We start from the raw sequence: 8,132 nt of genomic DNA, 5'->3' as shown, positions 1-8,132 counted from the left end.
ATGTGGTCTCTCGTGATTCCTGGGGTGTATGTCCTCCCGAGATTTGAGTGGGGGTCTCCCCCAGGGGTCTTTCAGTTGACTGTATATGGGATGGATCCCCAGGTGGGATAGTCACTGGATGGCCTTTCCTTCAGTCTCTGCTCCATACTTTGTTTCTGTATATCCTCCCATGGCTATTTCATTTCCTCTTCTAAGAAGGACCTAAGTATCCACACTAGAGCTAAACAAAGATCCCACATCACAACAGTCAGAATTGCTAAGATCAAAAACTCAGGTTACAGCAGATGCTGGTAAGGATGTGGAGAAAGAGGAACACTCCTCCATTGCTGGTGGGATTGCAAGCTGGTACAACCATTCTGGAAATCAGTTTGGCAGTTCCTCAGAAAATTGGACATAGTACTACCTGAGGACCCAGCTATACCACTCCTAGGCATATACCTAGATGATGCTCCAACATGTAATAAGGACACATGCTCCAGTATGTGCATAGCAGCCTTATTTATAATAGTCAGAAGCTGGAAAGACCCCAGGTGTCCCTCTACAGAGGAATGGATACAGAAAAATGTGGTACATTTACACAATGGAGAACAAATCAGCTATTAAAAATAATGACTACATGAAATTCTTAGGCAAATGGATCGAACTAGAAATATCCTGAATGAGGTAACCCAATCACAAAAGAACACACACGGTATGATAAGTGGATATTAGCCCAGAATCTTGGAATACCCAAGATACAATTCACAGACCACATGAAGCTCTAGCTATCTTAAATGTGTTTGAAGAAGTCACAAAAGAAAACAACTTCAGCAATGTGGCTGGATATAAAATTAACGCAAACCAATCAGTAGCTTCCTTCCTCTACTCAAATGATAAACAGGCTGAGAAAGAAATTAGGGAAACAACACCCTTCACAATAAGCACAAATAGTATAAAATATCTTGGTGTAACTCTTAACAAGCAAGTGAAATCTCTGTATTACACAGACTCTAAATCTCAGAAAAAGAAATCAAAGAACTCAGAAGATGGAAAGATTTCCCATTCTTATGGATTGGCAGGAAATGGCCATCCTACCAAAAGCTATCTACAGATTCAGTGCAATCCACATAAAGATTCCAACACAATTCTTCACAGACATAGAAAGAGCAATTCTCAATTTCATATGGAAAAACAAAAAACTCAGGATAGCCCAAACAATTCTTAACAAATTCTTAACTTCTGGGGGAAATCACCATCATATGACCTCGAGAACTACAGAGCAATAGTGTTAAAAACTGCATGGTCTTTGTACAGAGACAGACATGTCTATCAATGGAATAGAATGAAAGAGCCAGAATTAAACCCATATACCTATGGACCCTTGATCTTTGACAAAGAAGGCAAAACCATAGAGTGGAAAAAAGAAAGCATCTTCAATAGATGGTGTTGGACCAACTGGCAGTCTGTATGTAGAAAAATATAAATAGACCCATATTTATCACCTTGCACAAAGTTAAGTACTAGAGGATCAAGGACCTCAACATAAAACCAGATACACTGAATCGAATAGAAGAAAACGTGGGAAAGAGCCTGGAAATCATTGACAGAGGGGAAAATTTCCTGAACAGAATTCCAGTTGTTCAGGCTGTAAGATCAATAATTAGTAAACAGAGCTTCATAAAACTTAAAAAAAGGTTCTGTAAGGCAAAGGACACTATCAATAGAGCAAAAAGGCAACCTACAGATTGGGAAAAGATCTTCACCATCCCCACATCTGATAGAGGGCTGATATCCAAAACATACAAAGAACTCAAGAAGTTAGACTCCAGAGAACCAAATAGCCTTATTAACAAATGGGATACGGAGCTAAACAAAGAATTCTCAACTGAGGAATACCAAATGGCTGAGAAGCAGTTAAAGAAATGTTCAACAGCCTTAGTCATCAGGGAAATGCAAATCAAAAACAATCCTGATATTCCACCTCATACCAGTCAGAATAGTTAGGATCAAAAACTCAGGTGACAACTCATGCTGGTGAGGATGTGGAGAAAGAGGAACACTCCTCCATTGCTGGTGGAATTGCAAGCTGGTACACCACTGTTGAAATCAATCTGGAGTTTCCTCAGAGAATTTGAAATAGTTCTATCTGAACTCTTGGGCATATAATCAAAAGATTCTCCAACATATAACAAGGACATGTGCTCCACTATGTTCATAGCAGCCTTATTTATAATAGCCAGAAGCTGAAAAGAACCCAGATGTCCCTCAACAGAGGAATGGATACAGAAAATGGATACACTCCTCATTGCTGTTGGGATTGCAAGCTGGTACAACTACTCTGGAAATCCGTTTGGTGGTTACTCTGGAAATTGGACATAGTACTACCAGAGAACCCAGCTATACCACTCCTGGGCATATACCCAGAAGATGCTCCAACATGTAATAAGGACACATGCTCCACTATATTCATAACAGCCTTATTTAAAACAGACGGAAGCTGAAAAGAACCCAGATGTCCCTCAACAGAGGAATGGATACAGAAATTGTGGTATACTCCTTCATTGCTGGTGGGATTGCAAGCTGTTACAATCACTCTGGAAATTAGTTTGTGCTGGGAGCCAGCCCCAACTTGGTGTTTCTTCTTCCTTGTTGGTTCTTCTTGAGGCAGAAGAGGGAAAAGAGCATAGGTGGGGATAAGACTCAGTCTTACAATGTCTGGGGTAAGACTCAGTCTTACGAGGTATTTATGGTTGCTGTATAATAAAAAGTTTGTTTACTTATCTAAGTCTAAGTCACTATGCTATTGTAGCTGACCTGCCTTCAGCGATCCTCTGAGGCCAGAGACTGCAGTTTCTGCCACTTAGCACCTCTTCCTCAAGCCACAAAGTATTAAGTAAATAGCCTTTGTTCTATCTCAGCAGGACTGCTGGGCTCTAACTTTCAGCCTCCTAGTTGGAAGTCTCAGGAAAAGAAGACACTTAGAGAGGTGATTGTAGAATTTATTACTAAGTTGTAAAAAGTTTCCTATGAAAGCTAACTAAGGGGAAAATCGAAAACATCCTAAGTGGGGAAAGGGAAAAGATTCTACTCTATCTAGCTCTACTTCATGTCTTTGTCCTCAGTACTTACACATCTTTCAGAATACATGATCACATGTTAAGAAGTTCATGACAAATTCACACCAAACATCAAATCATAAATTGAAATAGAAGTTTACAACAGTGAATGTTTACATGCATATCCATTAGGAGTAATTATCTAGCTAAACATCCATCACCTGTCTCAGCCCCACAGGTTCAACTGAAGGTTTAAGATAATACCAAAGTTATGTTAGGTTTTGTATAGATGAACCCAGTCAATATTTTATCTTCTGTCCTAGCACCTATAATAAATTGTTAGTCCCCATTTTATGGCCTTCAACAACCTCTTGGAATGTGCTCTGAGTAGGAGAAAGTCTGGTTACCATCTAAGAGCAATTAACTGCTGATATTTGGGAGACTGGCAGAGTTCTCATCGCAGTTTTGACTGTCAGAAAAGATCCTAATAGCAGTCCCGTTATAAAAGAGCTTAATAATCACAGATACAATTTTTATAGGATCTTATAGGATCTTATAGGAATTCTTATAGGATCATCATTAAGACTTAAGTCATCTATTTGTATATATAGCATCATTACAAGACAGTACATCTTCATGGATATGCAGAGATCTGCTCAAAAAGGGTGTGCTACTACATAGTGATTGTTATATATGTTTGATAACATCAGGAAAAGCATATTAATAGCAGGAATCTTTCCTAAAATTAGTTCCTTACACCTTGCTTAATAAGGGCACACCTGTCGCAGATTATATAATAATCCAAAGCAGGCATTTCAGGATGATTGCCTGCTAGATATTAGTTTGTCCTATTATGGCTCCTGACAAGTTTGTCAGTTCCTCAGAAAATTGGACATAGTACTAACTTAGGATCCAGCTATATCACTCCTGGGCATATACCCAGAAGATTCTCCAACATGTAACAAGGACACATGCTTCACTATGTTCATAGCAGCCTTATTTATAATAGCCAGAAGCTGAAAAGAACCCACATGTCCCTCCACAGAGGCATGGATACAGAAAATGTGGTACATTTATACAGTGGGACACTACTCAGCTATTAAATTGCCAACTTCAGGCAAATGGATGGAACTAGAAAATATCATCCTGAGTGAGGTAACCCAGACAAAAAAAGGACATACATGGAATGTACTCAATGATCAGTGGATATTAGCCCAACAGCTCAGAATATCCACTTACACAACTCATAGATCACATGAAGCTTAACAAGAAGGAAGGGCAAAGTGTAAATAGACATAGCGCCCAGTTGAGGGATGGAGTCACTCACCCATCTCAAAATTTTTAACTCAAAATTGTTCCTATTTAAAGGTAATGAAGGGGAAAATGGAGCAGAGAGTGAAAGTAATGCATCCAAAGACTTCTCCACCCTGGGATCCATACCATTCAGAGACACCAAACCCTGACACTACTGCTGATGCCAAGAAGTGCTTGCAGACTGGAATCTAGTATAGCAATCCTCTGAGAGGCTCTACCTCACTAAGACAGATGCAGTTACTCACAGTCAACCATTAGACTGAAATGTAAATAAATAAAATATTCAAATAAAAAGTTAAAAAGTAGTTATGCCATCAATTTCTCATAGTATAACTAAAAAGTGTTCTGATTTGTGAGCACTTTCAACTATGTATTCTGAAAGTTGAGATGCTACAGTTTCACTGGAAGAACTGTTGACACAGTTGGTTTACTGTGTGGATCAAACAACAGGCCACATTCTTGAAAGTTTCCTCTGCCAAGATTATCTCCATAACTTTCTGGAAAGTCTGCCCTGGACAGGCGCCTGCTCTATACTTCTCTCTAATGTCTGAAGCTTATGTATGATGAACTCATAGGTATGTCCATGGGCTAAAGTGAACAACTGCTGCTTGTGAATGTGATATAATACATAAAGAACTTAAAAGCAATATAAGAATATCCAAAGTATGCAAATTATTTAGACTGGACCTTTCAAATGAAGTGAACATTGAGAGAAGTGTATGAAAATCATATGCAGTAGTGGTGTGATTAATCTTTGTAAGTTGATTTTATTCAGTAAGTGGTGGAACTAGATGGGAAGAGATAGCTGGAGACCAAGAAAAGGAAAACTACAGTCAGAATCAATGTCAACATAACGTTCAAATGAAGTGTTATTATTTTTACTCTCGAATGATAATTAACACTGATCTATGAAATGTTACACTTAATAGGCCATATTACCTGTAATATACTTATAAGAAAGAGTAGAGTTTCCACAATTTCAGAATTTTCAGTTCTGGGTCAAGCTTTTGGGCAATAACATTACATTGTTATTTTGCTATTACCTACATTGCCGAGTTCAGGTGATTCTTTCTCCTAGTTTTTATCCAACAGGGCTGGTTCCCATTTACTACCCAAGCACCACTACCTAGTGCTTTCAACACTAGGCTTTCAATAGTTGAGATAGCCAAAAAGATGCCATGCTTTGTTTCCTTCTAATTATCCCTTTAAAATTTGCCAGAATTCAGAAGCAAAGAATATATCAGAATGATATATTCACATGCACATATACATATCATTAACCATAAATTTATAGCTAACATTCTAAGTCAGAAAATTTATATTTAAATAATTAGAAACCTACAATCATTTATAATGATCAAGAACTAGGAAGCGATGCAACAGAAGTGGGATTTTTATGGCTACGTAAACATATTCTGAAGCAAAATAATTATGGACAAGAAAAAGACAGAAGTAAAGGATAGTAAACTTTTCATTATTTTTTCTTTTAGCATCTTCATTTTAGCACAGCCAACCCAGATTCATGCACATTCTAGTCAGCATCTGCTCCTTTTTGTACAGATATTGCTCCTTGGGCAAGTACTGAACATAGCCTACTCCCTACTTACCCCAAAGGGATGATGGACACCATTAAGAGTGGATCTGCATACTCCAGATACCAGCCAGTGACTGCATGGCCTGCTTCCTGGTAACCCACAGTAGTCTTCTCCTTAGGGGGCAGAACTTGGGTTTTTTCTCCAAGCCTCTAATCACTTGCTCAATCGCCTTTTCAAAGTGCTTCTCATTAATGGCATCTGAAAGATGTCTTGTAGCAATCAAAGCACCTTCATTGGAGACACTGACAACAACAGTGCCTAAAAACCCTGGTTTTTAACAATGCCAGTTTTCTGGCCAATTTATCTTTTTCGAACAGCTATTTCCAGGATAGATGTGATGTTCTGGTATCTCACAAAATAGGTATCTGAAAAATGAGACCTATGTATCACAGTACTTCGATGAAATTCAAGAGACCAAGGAGCAAGTTTAGCATTTTATTATGAATGGATTGTCATAAAGTTCCTTATTGTGTATTTAATTAAAGTAACAATGTGTGGCTTTAGTTTTCATCACCAAGGATGAAAAACAAATCCTTATTCTAACTTCTCTGCTAATTCTGATTGGGGGTGGTGCTAACAAAAAAGGTGGCCACTTTCTTTAGCCCTGTATGGCCCCCTACTTTGCTTTCAGTGTTCCTATATAAAGTCTCCCTGGTCTGCTGGGACAGCTAATTCTCTAGTAAAGGATATTTCTCTGTTCCAGCAAACCTGGGGAACAGTTAGGTGTATTTGGTTTGATAGGGCCTTTGGCATGCTTAGTCTAGGGCACTACTGCCACACTGTCAGAGCTAAGAATATAGTAGGTGTGCACTGTAGCATCTTAAGGCCCCATATTCATTGATCTCTTCTTCACCCTCACCTTCAAAAGCCCCTTCCCCCATATTGACCATGGCATTCTGGTACTGCCTCAGTGAACTCTGTCTCATCTATGCCCTCACCAGTGAACCATGCGGTGGTACATGACTGAGAACTGCTCCAAGATGCACTTGAACAGCTCCTGGATGACATTGCTGTTGCCAATGAAGGTGGAGGCCATCTTCAGGCCCTGTGGTGGGATGTCACACATGGCTACCTTGATGTTGTTGGGGAAGCACTCCACAAAGTAGCTGCTGTTCTTGTTCTGGATGGCCATCATCTACACATCCACCTGCTTCATCGACACGGGGCCCCCTGAAGACAGTAGTGGTGGTCAGGTAATGGCCATGGCATAGGTCACTGGCAGCCATGATGTTCTTGGCATCAAACATCTGCTGCATGAACTCAGGCACTATAGGGTACTGTACAGCTAACTGCCTCGGGCTATGAGGGGGGCCAAGCAAGGCATGAAGAAGTTCAGATCCAGGAAGGGCACCATGTTCACAGCCAGCTTGTTCAGGTTGGCATTGAATTGGCCATGGAAAAGCAGTGACTTGGTGGCACTGCTCAAGGTGGCAGACACCAAGTGGTTGAGGTCCCCATAAGTGGGTGTGGTCAACTTGAGTGTGTGGAAGAAGATTCATAGAGGGCCTCTTTGTCCATGAAGTAGGTCTCATTGGTGTTCTCTACCAGCTGGTGCAAACAGACAGCACAGCATTATAGGGCTCTACCACAGTGTCTGAGACCATGGGTGACTGCATGATGCTGAAGGTACTCATGATGCGGTCCGGTACTCCTCTCAGATCTTACTGAAGAGCACTGTGTCCATGCCTGGGCCCGTGCTACTGCCCAGCGAGTGCATGAACTAGAAGTCCTTCAGACAGTCCTAATGCTCACACTGAATGAACCACCACATCAATCACCGAGTTTACCAGCTCCACACCCTCAGTGTAGTGGCCCTTGGCCCAGCTGTTCTTGGCACCTGTCTGTCTTACAAGACATCAAGATTCCAAAGGGGATATCAATGACCTGCTTTCTGCGATCAATATTTTCTCAGTGAAGGAGATTGTCGCAAAGGAATAGGAATCACGAGGCACCCATCAAGATGCCTAGAAAGCTGATGAGCAGGTACCACTTCAGACGGGTCAATTATGTACCCTGGAGCCGGGATCTAGAAAAATTGTTGACTTTCAGTTTATTCAGCCCTTAAATTCTCAGGATTATTAAAATGGCAACATTAATCTCTTTATATGCTAGACTAAAAACTAGAAGTGTTAAAGAAACCTATGTAAGACCATATTGTTTTCATAATTTATTTTGTGTTTTGAACCAG

The 8,132-nt window shown here is 40.2% G+C and overlaps 1 pseudogene; it reads right to left on the bottom strand.

Annotated features, from left to right (window-relative positions):
* Window positions 1–6,732: 6,732 nt before the first annotated feature.
* Window positions 6,733–7,782, bottom strand: LOC116087667 (annotated as a pseudogene).
* Between the last annotated feature and the right edge of the window lie 350 nt (window positions 7,783–8,132).

Source organism: Mastomys coucha, chromosome X (assembly GCF_008632895.1).
Source record: "Mastomys coucha isolate ucsf_1 chromosome X, UCSF_Mcou_1, whole genome shotgun sequence".
NCBI lineage: Eukaryota > Metazoa > Chordata > Mammalia > Rodentia > Muridae > Mastomys > Mastomys coucha.
This window is presented reverse-complemented; position numbering and strand designations above follow the sequence as displayed.